The 15,414-nt window shown below is 40.2% G+C and overlaps 1 long non-coding RNA gene across 1 annotated transcript in view; it reads left to right on the forward strand.

Annotated features, from left to right (window-relative positions):
• Positions 1 to 354: 354 nt before the first annotated feature.
• LOC308640074 overlaps positions 355 to 15,414 on the forward strand; it is a 30,032-nt gene continuing 14,972 nt past the window's right edge. Inside the window, exons 1-2 of the long non-coding RNA XR_014020166.1 lie at positions 355 to 1,239; positions 4,162 to 4,201. This is a non-coding gene — a long non-coding RNA (uncharacterized lncRNA). The remainder of the gene's footprint in view (positions 1,240 to 4,161; positions 4,202 to 15,414) is intronic.

Raw genomic sequence — 15,414 nt, forward strand, 5'->3', positions numbered from 1 at the left:
TCCTCTGAAGAAGAACCTGCAGGTTTCCAGTGCAGGTCTGTAAACAGGTGAGCTGGTCTCAGGAGTGGGTATTTTCTTCTTCACTGGTCATTCATCCCAGTTCAATGAATGGTAGGTATCCACTCTTTTGTATGCTAAAGATTCCCACGTCCATGCACAACTTAATGTTACCAGAAACATTTTGTGTACTTCTTCTTGACTTTTCTTTTAGGTCTTTCCCAATAAGCAGAGTAGCTGTCCAGTGGTGTTCGTCAACACGGTCCCCAGTGTCTATATAGACACTGGGAAAGACCACAGGAGATTCTTTTTGAAGTGCATGATGAGATGACTTTGAGTCCAAATAGAATTCACAGGTGTACAATTAAGTGCTCAAAAGTATTTTGAGGATTTATCCTGGCACCACTATTCTGAGCCTGAGGGGGACCATGACATTCTCAAGTATGAAGGACAAAGGATTCTGCAGTATGATCCTTCAAAGTATCTCTGAACAGAAAAGTGTTATGTGGTGAGAAAAATTTAGCCATATATTGAGATTTGTGTGTATCTTTCCTAGATCGAAGAATCTGGAATTGTTTTAGGTTAGCCTTGATCTGTTAGTACTGTCATAATGGTGAGGACATTGCCGTGCCTTTCCTTATCTGTCTTGCTTCCAGTTTCCTTCTGTATGTAAACTTAAAAAAAAAAGTCATGTGGGAGTGAAGTTCTTATTTTCTCTCACATTCTGTTGTAAATGATGTTTATATTTTGACCAGTAGAAACTTAGATGTGTCAGAGTTGTACACATCCGTGGTAGTTAAATATTAACATGGGTTATTTTAGCTCATTCTGTTCGTGCTCAATGTTGATAAATGTATCCCTGTTATCTGAATGCTTAGTAAAACACTGTGGTTGGTATTAGAAGTGTATGGAAAGAGTAGCACCGTTGCCTATGATCCGTGGCCTGGTAGTTTTCAGGTCTTGATTGCTGAGTTGAAGGTTTCCGAGCCTCAGGTCAGTTTCTGATGAAGAGCATTTCCTGATAACTTTGCACTCTCATTTCTTTTCTTTGTATGACAGGTTGTGTTGATGAGATGGGACGCCAAGTAGAATAGGAAGGATGATGCTCCAGTGCCAAGGGAATGACCCCTAGAAACATCAGGTCTCACACTCAAACCAAGTGTGATCTTGCAGGTGCTGGAGAGAGATTCTGAGGCTGGCCGTGAGTCAGTGGATGGAGAGCCTTGGAGGCCCTGCTGCAAGGTAGGAGGCACTGGTTTGCATTTGGGCAGCAAGGCAGTGTGGGCTCTGGTTCAACATCCACTTGGCAGATACCACCAATGCTTGAGGATGGAAGAGAGCCCCCCAGACCTGGGTAGTGCTTGACTCCAGGGGAATGGCACAAACTGGGGGTTAGTTGGGGCCTACATGTGGGGGTTAGAATGTGTGGGGAGGGGAAGTGGTGGGAGGCAGTTCAGGGGCTACTGGCTGAGGAGTAGCAGTTTGAGTCTGGACATTGGCTGAGTGATCCTTGCAGAGGTTAGAGAATGCCAAGCTTGGGGACACACACCCTCTAGGGATATGTGTCCTCGAGGATGTAGGGCCTGCACCTGGGGGTGAGGTAGGGTGGCTGCAGGGTAGGGGAGGTGTTTCATGGTAAATGTATGGGAGTGTTATTTAGAGGGGACCTTCCTTTGCTTATTAAGCATATTGAAACAGTGAGTGTGAAATCCAGGTTCTGAACACCATCTGGCACTGGTTTTTTTCTCCTTATAAGGAGTCTTGTGCAAATGCTCAGTGCAGGGCTTTGCCACACTTGATTCATCTTACTTGTGACTTTTCCCCTGTAGTTGATGGGTTCTTGGTTTCATTTCTTGTATACCAATGACTCTTATAACTTAAAACAAACTCACATTGCCCCAAACGGTTTTTGTATCTCTTCTGCTACTTGGCAGTTTATTTTACCTTTGCCAGTAACCAGTGTCTTCCCACTGGCATTTGTCTTCAAGTTGTATAAGCTGAGTCTTTGGTAACACTTTGCTGTCACAGTCAACGTATCTTAAGGCTCACCCATCTTAAGAGGTACCTTGCCACTGAAAAGTTGAACACGCAGGTGTCCTGATGTAAATGCCAGCATGTTGTACTTCGTACCCCCAATCCCCCAAACAACCACAGCATGCCAAGATGGAGGATCCTACCTTGGTGAGACCTACAGCTCCAGGAGCAAAACCTCTTCCCTGTTTGTGCTTGAAGGGAAGAAGGAGCCCTCAATGTTGGCAGCTGGCTTCCGAGCATGGAGCAGGGAGGCCCGGCAGTTGAGAAGCCAGATACTGCAGGAGCTGGAATAGTGTGTGGACCTTCTAAGAATCCCTGCAGTATAGGCCCTGCGTCAGGGGGAAGGCCTCCAGCAAATTTCACAGGTTGCTTCTCTGGGAGCTCAGCTGTGTGTCTGAAGGTTGTGGGTGCATTTGATCAGTACTGTGAAGTGAACCTTCTCAAAGTCACAAGGAGAAAGAGAAAAAGGAAAGACCAATCTAAGATCAGTGTTAAGAAACGGATGCATAGTGCTAGTCTGACTTACTCCTCTATTGAGGTTTGGGGTTGAGAGAACAGGAAGTTGTTATGACCAAGGAAGTAGAGCTGTGAATGGATGGGGTCTTTGTATTTTCAGGAGAGTAGAATTGTCTGGTGACTGGTCTTTGGCTAACACCATGCACCCCATTTCCCAGGAACAGGCCTTATAATAATGACCCCAGTAGGTGATCACTGTGTGTGAGTGTTGCATATCGTGCATCAACTGTGCTGCTGATGACATTGACATTCTGCTCATGGGCCATTGTCTGTCTGTCCCTGTTTTGGCAGCTGTGTTTGGAGATTTGGAAGTTCCTGCACTCTGTTTGCTGGTTAAGACATGATGTTTTTGGTCCTGGTGCATCAGTAGCTGATCAGAGCAGACTGTGTACTTGTATTTATGTTGGAGAACCAGTCTTTGTCCATGGACTTGAGGTTACTTGAGGAAAGAAGCTGTGATGTACTGCAGAATTGGACCAGAAGCAAAGATGACAAAAATGGATATTGAATTGTACTTAGGACAGACATGTCAAAACCAAGAATCTACCAAAAGATATGAAAACCATGACTGAAGTGAAGAAAGTGAGGAGTTCTGGGATTCTTCTCAGTACCAGCAGCCCTCCACTCACTGCACTCTGTGCTGCCCTCCGGGGACTTATGAATGAGCTGTCTCCATAGCCTCAGTTGATACATGTGCAGTGTACCTCTCCTCTGGCACTTAACTCATCTGATGTTTCTTAGGGCATAGACTTTTGTTTTTAATTTAAGTCCTCATTGAGAGAGAATTCTCAGAAACTTCAGGGCATTTTTATTTATTCCAAAGTACATTTCATCCTGTAGCTACTCCTTTACCCTCTTACATCTTTGTAACCAGTCAGGTAGCTCATCGCTGTGTGATTTTCTTCCTATTTTTATGTGATCCCCTGTTTGTTCTTCATATTTCTCTCTAGCTTTTGCATCGGAGATAAAACACACAACACTTTACATTCTGCATCTAAATTATTTCACTTATGATATTTTTAGTTCTGTTCATAACTTTGCTGGATGTAGCAGTCTTGGTTGGCAAGTGTTTTTCTTTCAAAGCTTGGAATATTTCATTCCAAACTCCCTTGATCTTAGAGTCCAAGGTGAGAAGTTTGAAGTGAGGCATTATAAATAAATATAATCAAACTTATACAAATATAAGTTTATATGAATGTAAATAAATGTGACCTGATGTTTTTCTGGTGTATCTTTCATTATTTCTCCTTCTTTCCTATGTTAATCATTTTGGTTATGATATGTCTTGCAGGGCTGCTTTTTATAAAAATGTTTTAGTTGTCAGTGGGTTTTTATTTTATTTATTTGTATGTGGTGCTGAGAATTGAACCCAGTGCTTCACACATGCTAGGCAAGCGCTCTGCCATTGAGCCACCATCCCGGCCCCCAGGGCTGCTATTTTCCTTAACCTTTTCTCCTTGGGATTCTGTATGGATTGTGTATGTGTATGACTTATTTGTAATGTTTGAAATTTTTTCTAATGTTATTTCATCAAAAAGTTTAATGCCATTAACCTGAATCTCTATGTTCTTCTCTACCTTTGCCATGATGCTGTCATTGACCTTGGACCCCAAGAAATGGTATTTGCCAGCCATGGACTGAAAGCTTTGAAAATGTGAGCAAAAATAAACTTTCCTCCTTTAAATTGATTTCTGGTGTATTAGTCATATTAATAATTATTAACAGGGAAGGAGATAATTTTTATCAAAATTTTGAGCTTTTGTTTTTCAGTTTATTCTTTTCTAGGTTTTAAGGCTATTTTGAAGAACTCAGTGTATCTCAATTTTATATAAGGTTTACATTTTCAGTGATACCAATTTTGCTTCAATGTAAGTTTCTCTTCTAACTAAAATTGGACAAAGCTGACTGTAATATAATTTGATCCATCAGACCCTCCAGGAAATGTTCTTAGTAAATATGCATGAACTTATCTCAAATGATTTGGAGAGTTCTTCAGGCCTGGGTGCTTTATTCGAAGAGAAGGAAAATATAAATTAAAAGCTGCAAGTTATAAATGCATTTGGGAACCCACTCACATCCTCCTCAGCTATAATGGTAGTTACTGAGAGGAGTGGCGCAGGACTGATCACACACACACACCTGGGACAGGAAGCGGGGTTTATTGTCAGGAGCCTGACAAGGCTGCTCTGCACAAAGCAGCGACAGCAGCAGCAATGCCACCTTTAATTTCCCTTTACGGGCTAGAATCATGGCCACGGTGCCAGGGGCGGGTTTAGTCCTGACTGACAGAGTGAGCATCCCCTGATCTTGTAGAAGGCAAGTTTGTTTCTGGGGAACAGAGACAGGTAGTTTTCCTCTTTCACAGGGGGACAGGGAAAGCGCCATTTCCTTTATCTTCTCCAGGAAAGAACAGGGAAACCAGCATGTCCCCACCTCAGGCTCTGTTAAGTTGTCTCCTGTCTCTCAGAGAACAGGGAGAGACCAGCATGTCTCTAGGCCAGTAGAGTTTATCTCAGGCTGCTTTCCATTTCTTGGGAATAAGAACAGTATTCATAAAATGGGGGTGGGGAAAAGGACGATGGCTGCAATTATGCTAACAGTTATGTTATAACTTGTTAACCACCTGTGGGAAATTTCACTGCGATGTTCTCATTAAGATTTATCTTGCAACTGTAGATTTAATATTTAGTGATAATTTTCTCAAGACAAATCATAAGCGTGTTTTCCATGGATATTTTGAGAACCATAGTCACTACACAAATTTTAAATATCAGATATTGCCACCTAAATCTACTTTCTGACAGGGTGCCGTAAGTAAATATGGTATGGATTTGTATGGAAAACTAAATATTTGTACCCAACAGGCAAAATAAAAATTTGATGTGTCTGAATCACAAATATCAAGGTACATTTCTATTGCAGATGTAATAAAATAAGAGATTTTTGACTCCCTCCTTCTTCATACTTATAAACCATTCTTATTTTTTAAAAAATGATTGTAATAGAGTGACATGATTTTAAAGAAACTCTTAAAATTATATGAATTACAATTGAATGGCATTCCCTTGTCCCCCATTAGTTCTTGACCATATGACAGAGTGAGAATTCAGTAATGAACTTTCCTGTGGTTGGCAGTATGAGAATGGTGTAGAAACGGAGGATCTGTCCCTGAACCACAAACATAAATGCTCTTCAACAGGGAGTAAATGCTCGTATAATTAGATATCCAAAACTATAAGCTACCATAAATTCTATATTATGTAAGTATTTTAATGTTGCCTTTATAAGGCATATGGATAAGGTTACTTATTTGTTATTCAGAAAGTCCTTCTTAGTACCTCCTTTGCATTTAGCACTATTTTGTTTTTTATATATATATAATATATATATATATATATATATATATATATATATATATATATATATATAAATTAGTTGTTGATAGACCCTTATTTTATTTATTACTTATATGTGGTGCTGAGACTCGAACCCAGTGCCTCACGCATGCCAGGCAATTGTGCTACTGCTGAGCCCCAGCCCCAGCCTGCATTTAGCATTATTTTGGATGCTGGAAAATATATAATAGCATTTTGACTCTGGTATTTTTATTTTTTACTTTCAAGATTGGAAAGATTGTTCCTTTCTGTTTTAGGACATGAATATATTTGTATGGATTTTAAAATGGGAATAAGATCCATAAAGGACCCAACCAAAAAGCACGTAAGCTAGAAAACCACAAACCATTATATAAAGGGCATGAATCATACTGTCTTTAATTAAGTGGGTCTTAGTTTAAAAGGCCAGGGGCTCGTCCGGTTTATGAATAGGTTGAGTTCTTTTGTGAGTCTTGATTGTGTTACATATCTATAATATATGCATACATTTGGCATAGTAATATACACACATGCAGAAATACTTATATATGTATAGACATGGAATATGGCTTCCAAGAGACAGAGGGCATAAAATGATTACAGATGTTTGTAGACTTTTGAGCTGAAACATAATCAGTGCCAGTTGGCATTTTTCTTTCCACATCTTTTAGTTCATGCATTATAATTATACATAACGAGATTTTTTGTTGGATATTCATACCTGAACACAATCTAATAATGATATAATTTGGCCAATATTGCTCCCCAGCTCTTCTCCCCTCCCTGCCTGCCTCCCACCCCTGGGTCTGTTTCCTTTACTGATCTCCCTTTGATTTTCCTGAGATAATCCCCCCACACCTTTTTTTCCTATTTCCTCTCTAGCTTGCCCATATGAGAGAAAAAATATGACCCTTGACCTTCTGAGTTTGACTTATTTTGCTTGACATAATGATGTCCATCCATTTTCCTGCAAATGACATGATTCCATTTTTCTTTATGGATAAACCTCCATGTCACCTCACTTGTCTTAGGATTCCTGGTGTTGGGCACATAGGGAAGCTAGTGCCAGTTCACTGCATTGATGACAGTAATAGCACAGCCCTTCTAACTCCTTCACCTTCAATTTTGGTGTTCCTCCCGTGTGCCTGCTGTGATCCTTGTGGGTGATCATTCATCCTGGTGCTGGAATAGTATGACTTGCTGTAAGGATGAAGGACACAAAGCCAGAGAAGGAAACAGATAGCAGTGGGGGAAACTCCATTAGTTTGACTCCATGTCCAAAGTCCCATATCACCTTTTTCCTTGAGAAGAGTGGGTGCCAATTTTAAGCCAGAAAAATGTCCTCAATATGAGAATTGCTTTCATCTTATAAAATTTCATTCTCAGTATCTGTCACAATCAGCATTTTTCAGATATGAACTATAATTCCATATGAACTATAATTTTTTTAAAAAATATTTTTTAGTTGTTAATGTACCTTTATTTTATTTATATGTGGTGCTGAGAATCGAACCCAGTGCCTCACACATACCAGGCAAACATTCTACCACTGAGCCACAACCCCAGCCCTATGAACTATAATTTTGATAATTATTTGATTTTCTCTTCTGGCTGGGCATATGTTAGTATTGTAATAAGTTTCTTCAGTAGTAAATTAGGTGGATTGGATCAAGTGATTTCTAATGCTGCTTTCATCTTTGATACACCTTTTAATCTTTTTCCAGTTATTTGATGTTTTTTCTTCCTGAGCACCTAAAAGCATTTTTTATTCATCCTATTTAGTTTCACATAGCAGTGGAATGCACTTTGACAGATCATACATAAATGGAGTATAACTTCCCATTCTTCTGGTCGTACATGGTGTAGACTCACACTGGTCACGAAGTCATATATGCACATAGGGTAATTATGTCAGATCCATTCTGCTATCCTTTCTACCCCTATTCCTCATCCCTTCCCTTCATTTCCCTCTGCCTGATCCACAGTACCTCTGTTCTTCCCTAGGCACCCCAACCCTTATTTTGAATTAGCATCTGAAAATCAGAGGAAACATTCGCCCTTTGGTTCTCAGGGATTAACCAATTTTGTTTAACATGATATTCTCCAGCTCCATTCATTTACCACCAAATCCCATAATTTCATTCTTCAAGGCTGAGTAATATCTGGTTGTGTGTATATACACCACATTTTCTTTATTCATCTGTTGAAAGCACCTAGGTTGGTTTCATAGTTCAGCTATAACATTGATGTGGCTGCTTCACTGTAGTGTGCTGACTTTAAGTCCTTAGGGTATAAACTGAGAATTGGGATAACTGGGTCAATTCCAAGTTTTCCGAGGAATCTCCATACTGCTTTCCATAGTGGTTGCACCAGTTTGCCTCCCTACCAGCAAAGTATGAGTGTACCTTTCCCTACATCCTCACCAACATTTATTGTGTCTTGTATTCTTGATAATGGCCATTCTGACTGGAGTGAGATGAAATGGCAGTGTAGATTTGATTTGCATTTCTGTAATTACTAGAAAAGAACATTTTTTTCATGTATTTGTTGATTTCATTTCTTCTGTGAAATATCTGTTCAGATCCTTAGCCCATTTATTGATTGGGCTATTTATTTATTTGGTATGAAGTTTTTCGAGCTCTTCATATATTCTGGAGATTAACGCTGTATCTGAAGTGCATGTGGTAAAGATTTTCTCCCATTCAGTAGGCTTTCTCTTCATGTTATTCTTTTGCTGAGAAGACGCTAAAAGCCTTCTTATTCAATTCTATCCCATTTATTGATTCTTGATTTTCTTGTGCTTTAGAGGTCTTGTTAAGAAAGTAAGTTCCTAAGCTGACATGGTGGAGACTTGGACCTACTTTTTTCTTCAGTTAGCTGCAGGGTCTCTAGGGTGTGTTGCCTAAGTCCTTGATCCACTTGAGTTTTGTTCAGGGTGAGACGTAGAGGTTTAATTTCACTTTGCTACATGTGTGTTTCTAGTTTCCCCGGCACCATTTGTTGAAGATGCTCTCTTTTCTCCAGTGTATGTTTTTGGTGCCATTTTCTAGTATGAAATAACTGTATTTATGTGGGTTTTTCTCTGTGTCTTCTGTTCTTTACCATTGTTCTGTGTGTCTGTTTTGGTGCCAATACCATGCTGTTTTTGTTACCATGGCTTGGTGGTGTAGTGTAAGGTCGGGTATTGATTGTGATGCCTCCTGCATCATTTTTCTTGCTAATGACTGCTTTGGCTATTCTGGGTCTCTAATTTTTCCAAATGAATTTTATGATTGCTTTTTCTAGTTCTATGAAGAATGTTATTGGGATTTTAAGAGTAATTGCATTGAATTTGTATAGCACTTTGGGTAGTATGGCCATTTTGACAATATTAATTCTGCCTGTCAAGGAGCATGGGAGAATTAGTGACTGTTGTATTCTGCTACCTTTCCTAAAAATGTGATGTGTAACCGATGTGATTCTGCAATCTGTATTTGGGGTAAAAATGGGAGTTCATAACCCACTTGATTCTAATGTATGAAATATGATATGTCAAGAGCTTTGTAATGTTGTGAACAACCAATAATAAAAAAAAGGAGCATGGGAGATCTTTCCATCTTCTAAGGTCTTCTTTAATTTCTTTCTTTTTAAAAATTTTGTTGTAGTTGTAGACAGACAGAATGCCTTTATTTTGTATATAACTAAGGATCGAACCCAGTGCCTGGCACATGCTAGGTGAGCACTCTGCCACTGAGCCACAGCCCAGCCCTAATTTCTTTCTTTAGTGTTCTGTAGTTTTCACAGTAGAGGTCTTTCACATCTTTTGTTCAGTTTATTCCCAAGTATTTTATTTTCTTGAGTCCTATTGTGAATGGGATAGTTTTCCTAATTTCTCCTTCATTTGATTTCCCATTGGTATTTAGGTATGTCATTGATTTGGGGTAATTACCCAATAGATTTTGATGCGTCTGTATTCTCATTTATTTCTGAAAAATATTGTTATTTCTCTCCTGATTTTATCTGTGATCCCATCCTAATTCATTGAGTATTTTAACCACCAGGCATTAAATGGTTTGTTTCTTGTCATTAACTTCTCACTTCATTAGTTTATGATCTTATGGGATGTAAGAAGGTATCTCTCTTTCTTGTATTTACCTTGTACCCAAAAATATGAAGTCTATTTATTTATTTATTTTGGTACTGAAGATTGAACTCGGGGGCACTTGACCATTGAGCCACATCCCCAGCCCTATTTTATTTAGAGACAGGGTCTCACTGAGTTGCTTAGCACCCTGCATTGCTGAGGGTGGCACTGAACTCCAGATCCTTCTGTCAGCCTCCCAAGCTGCTGGGTTTACAGCTGTGCTCCACTGCACCAGGAAATATGAACTATTTTAAAGAATGTTCATTGTTTCATGGAAAAGCAAATAAATTCATGGTTGATGGATCAGAGAATTCATATATGTCTATTAGGTCCGTCTGATTAATATTAGTTAGTTCTGAAGAGGCTGGGTGGCAGGGTTTCCTTCTTGGGTGGGCATGGTACAGAAGCATCTCCCCAAACCTCAGCAGTGTTAAGAGCCTAGAGTGTGGTCCTCACAAGGCCTTGTCTGCCACCACAAACTCTGTTCAATGTGTGGCTCCCTCCAATTGTCACTTCCTCCAACCCCCACCATCACCAGTCCACTTTAGTGTACTTTTTGTTTAAAAGCATTGACACAGCTGTTGGGTATATGGCTTAGCAGTAGAGTGCTTCCCTAGCATGTATGAGAACCTGGGTGTGGTGCTCATCTCTTCAAAGAAACTCTTGCCAATGAAGAAGCTCCTCAAGGGAGATCCTGGCTGGTGTGGGCCATATGTGGAGGTCCTGACGTCACAGCCTAGAGAAGCAGAGAGGCCCTGGGTGTCTCCATGCATCTACTGACTTGTTTCACAAGTTTGACTTGAGTCCTGGAGGCCAAACTGGGAGTCAGTTATGTAGGTGAGAACAGTGTCCAAATTAGTATGTCGGGCCTCCTTCATTTCAGTGAGTATTTAGGGATAAAACAAATTAAGTACGATAAATGCCATGAAGGAGGGTCTGTAAAGGACCTGAACCGGGTGTTAAGCTTTCAGGATCCAAGACTGGCTTGCTTCTGAGTGAGGCTTCATCATCCTGTGATGGGCAGGGAGAGTGGGTCCAAACCTGTAAGGAGCCAGGTGGAACCAGAGGCATTGGAGCAGGGGCAGGGATATGAAATAAAGCCCTAGGCCCTGCAGGGAGGGAACCAGGCACTCCAGGCCATGCCCAGCCACAGAGCCCTGTCCCCGGAGCTCATACTGCCAAGGCCAACTCGGCTGGAAGAGGCTGCACTGCACTGCAGCGGAGACTCTCCTTGGAGTTCCCGAGGTCCGGCGAGTGCTGTGCACCTCCTGGACTCACCCCAATTCTGCTCCTGCATTCTTGCTGTCCTCCAGGAGGGCAGACACGCCCTCCTCCACGCCCTAGCGTGGAACTGGGCAGAGAGCTGCAGGTAGGGAAGCTCAGTGTGCAGCGTGGTGTGTGTGTGGTGGTGGAGGATTAGGTCATGGATGCAGAAGTGTTAGGGACCCAGGAGCTGGACGGGGTACTGCAGCTCCCCCTACTGGACAGAAGAGCCAGGCGCAGAGCACAGTGCAGGGGGCGGGCCCACCAGGAGCCAATCACTGACGGCCAGGCAGATTGTGGCGCGTGACCCTGCGTGCGTGCCCACGCACTTGTGTTTACCAGTGTCTCCCAGCAAGGACTGTTTTGCCCAAAGGCTGGCGGATAGCTAATGGAGGAGCCGCCTTGGTAGGCCGCTGGACACAGGCAGTTGACCACGTCTGCAGGAATGGCCAGAGCCTGGAAAAAGTTTGTTTATTTAAGCCTTGGGACCAAGGTTATTGGATATAACCCCCTTGGGAAGATCCACCAGGCTGCCAAAAATTGTGAACTGAAAAGAATTGAACGCTATCTGGGACGCGGCTGTCATGTTGATGATACTGACCAAAAAAATAGGTAATAGGGTCTGGAGGCCAGGGGCTGAGGGGCACAGGGCCAATGGGGGAAAGCTGGGCTGTTGGAATGGAAGCCTGCTCCATCCAGGCTGTGCCGGTGGGGGCAGAGCAGAAGGGAGACCGGTTCTCCTTTCACCAGGATGTTTGACTTTAAATACCCATGGAGTCCTCGATATTCAGGATCTGCAACCTTTGGAGGTCCGGTGCCCAGGACTTCTAATGGGCAAATAAACAAAAACGAAACTTCAACTGGTTTCCCAGACACTTAAAATTTCCCTATAGGGTGACTGACTTAAAAAAAAAATTAGATATACACAGCAGCTGTTAATGTGCACATTTTCAAAAGCATGAAGAAAAGTGTATGAGAAAAGTATTCTCATAATACAGCAACACCAGGGCTAAGGAAAGTTTTCAGATACGATATCTGTTGTGTCCTGAGGGCCTTACAAGACTCTGAATTGGGAAGATGTTTCCATGTTCATTCTTGTTTTGTTTTAAAAATTATTTCACACTAGTTTATTTAGGGGTGTGACTTTCACCCCTAAACTAAGCTTTTACTTATTTCTCACATGCTCCACTCACTAGTTCATCAAATCCTGAAGGATAACTTGGTGTCATCCTGATCATCCAGCCATCTTCATAACAGCACTTGTTGACAATCCCTGAATTTTCTGCAAATACTTCCTTAACTGCAGGTACTTTTCCAGAGAGAGGACACTAGACTCACTAGCAGCTTTCACACTTTCCAAAGCACCAAACACAACATGCTTTTTCAATTTTGTCACCACATCGGGCACACTACACTAAAAAAGCATCTGCGAAGAGCTTCCTGCACAAAATTGCAGATTGCTGATTCCACTGTTCCAGTATCCTTTCTTGTAGTTATCCATTACTGAGAATGTGTTCAAGCAGGTAGAGCAGAGCATTGGTTGAGAGCATCCAGGCATTGCAGGCTCTCAGTCACTAGGGCCAAGGGAGCAGCACACAAAGGGTGCCTATCCTGCAGAGATGCGTGCTGCTGCCCTTGTCCTACCCTGTTCTGAAGAGACTAAGGATGTCAAAGGTAGGCCCTGCTGGTGGTTTGTGCATAGGAATACTCGTTGACCCAAAGTGTGAGCTCTTTCTGAGGTTATCGATTTCACAGAAACCAAATAAAAATATCAGTACATTTTTGAGTTCCACACGCAGTCCTTTAGGGTCATGATGACCTAAGGAAATGTTTGCAGTGAACAAAGACTTGTCATTCTATGTATCAAAATACATTATTAACTTTCACAAATTACTTGTTCACCAATGGCCAAAAGATTAGGGACTGGAATAGGATAAAAAGAATACTCAAATATCTGGAAGAGTAAAATGGAATTTGGTAGGTAGCAGCTTGCACAATTTCAAATGATGCACAGAAGTTTCCATCAAGTCATCTATTTGGGGAGCATTAAACAGCTAAAACCTTAATAGCCCAATGCTGCTGCTCTTTATTCTCAAACATTGAAGCTGAGAAATGTATTTCATTTGTTAGACTTAAATTTCTTCTCTTACCAAGGATACTAAATATTTTTTTTTCTATTTCATATGTCACTGTCACTTGATCATCTGTAAAAGAGTACTTTGATTTAAATTAGATTCCAGGGTTGGAAATGTAGTTCAGTGTTAGAGCACTTCTTGTCTGGCAAGCTCAAGGGTAAGGGTTCAGTCCCCAGCACAACATCATCATCAGCAGCAGCATAATAGATTTTAAAAAGAGAGGTAGAACAAAAGGAAGTTTTCTTTTCAATTCATTCTTTCTTAGAACAGTCTTTGCCAGCATAAAGAAGCATTTGTATTTTCTTCTAGTAAACTTGTATATAGAAGTTCTATAGTACATTTCATCTATTGTAGATATTAGTACACATACATTTCATTTCATATATGCAACTATAGGTTAATAATTTTGTTCTGGTTGCATCTTGATGAAAATAGAAGAAAGCAAGTATGAAAGATTATTACTACTGCAAAAGTATTGCTTTATAAAAGTTTCACTTAAAAATACTGAAGTTCTCACCTATACTCATCTATTTTTTAATTCTATTCATTTGTACTCATGAACTGAATACCTATTTTTATGCTCATAAACTGCACAGCTATTTATTTTGTAGTTAACATATTCTATCTCATAGAATTTTCTTAAAAAATTTATGTGACAGTTAATTAAAACTGAAGTGAATAGGACTCAGTACCAAATGAAACGGTTCTTCCTCTTTTTCAATCAAGCATTTATGGAGATAGGAAATTGTGAACTTCCCTTTTGAAAAGTTAAAGTATTAAATACTGAACATTGGAAATACCTGATTTACATATATCCTGTATGTCTAAATACTGAACAAATTTAACCAATACTAATTCATTTGTGTTCTTTTTCCTTTGGCTTTAAATTACTTGGGAAAAAAATAAGCAAAGATTACTTTGCTTTTAGTTTGGTCTTTTGCTTTTATTATTCAGCCTGCTTTACCTATAGTACATTTAAGAACTGAATTTAAATGCTATCCACGTGATGAGAACTGACATAAATCTATTGTTTGTTTCGCATTTCACTTAAGGTAAGGCACCATAGATTATAATGGTCCTTTATTTTGTGAATGAAGTAAAAAATTTAATGCTGCCAATTATAATTGAAATGCAGCCTGAATTATTAGTGGCATTCTTATGTCAGGGTTGAAATGATAGGAAAAAAGCATCTTAAGACTCATTGAAATACAGTTTTAAAAAGATACCTGTAAAATCACTATATTGCTACTATTTTATTAATTGAAATACTCTTTGTTGATTAATAGCAATAATCTTAGTTACAATAGCTACCAATTATGGAGCTGTTGCTTGTGTTAGAAACCCTTCAGATGTTTTACATAGATTCTTTATTAAGCATCACAGTAGTATCCTGGGAGATAATTACTCATTTTAATCCTTACTTTATTAGTGAAGAAATGAGGGATAGGAAGACTATGGGATAACTAGTACATCAGAGCTTAAAGTAGAATTTAAACCAAAGATGAGCTAAATTCCAAAGCCTTATTCTTTTTAGGCAAGTTGGCTGCTCTGCTCTGGGGATGTGGCTCTTTGGTAGAGCCCTTACCTAGAATGCTCCCAGTCTGGATTTTCATGTGCTGGTCCCCAGCACCATGAAAAACCAAACAAAAATAAGTAAAATCATTGGGACTAGGCACAGTGGTACATTCCCATAATTTCAGTGACTAGGATGCTGAGACGGGAGCATTGGAAGTTCAAGGCCAGGGTAGGCAATTTAGTGAGACCCTGCATCAAAATTTTTAAAAAAATAATAATAAAAAGTGCTTAGGATATGACTCCATGATTGAGTGCCCCGGGTGCAATCGCCAGCAGTATCAGAAACAAGAAATAAGAAAGTGTCAATGACATAGGCCAATTATTCATTAATTTAATAAGTAATGTCAGCTAATAAATATTGTACCTTCTTCAGAAGAAAATAGAGGAATTACGAGTA

This window comes from Spermophilus citellus (assembly GCF_964194105.1).
Source record: "Spermophilus citellus genome assembly, contig: SCAFFOLD_376, whole genome shotgun sequence".
NCBI classification, from domain to species: domain Eukaryota; kingdom Metazoa; phylum Chordata; class Mammalia; order Rodentia; family Sciuridae; genus Spermophilus; species Spermophilus citellus.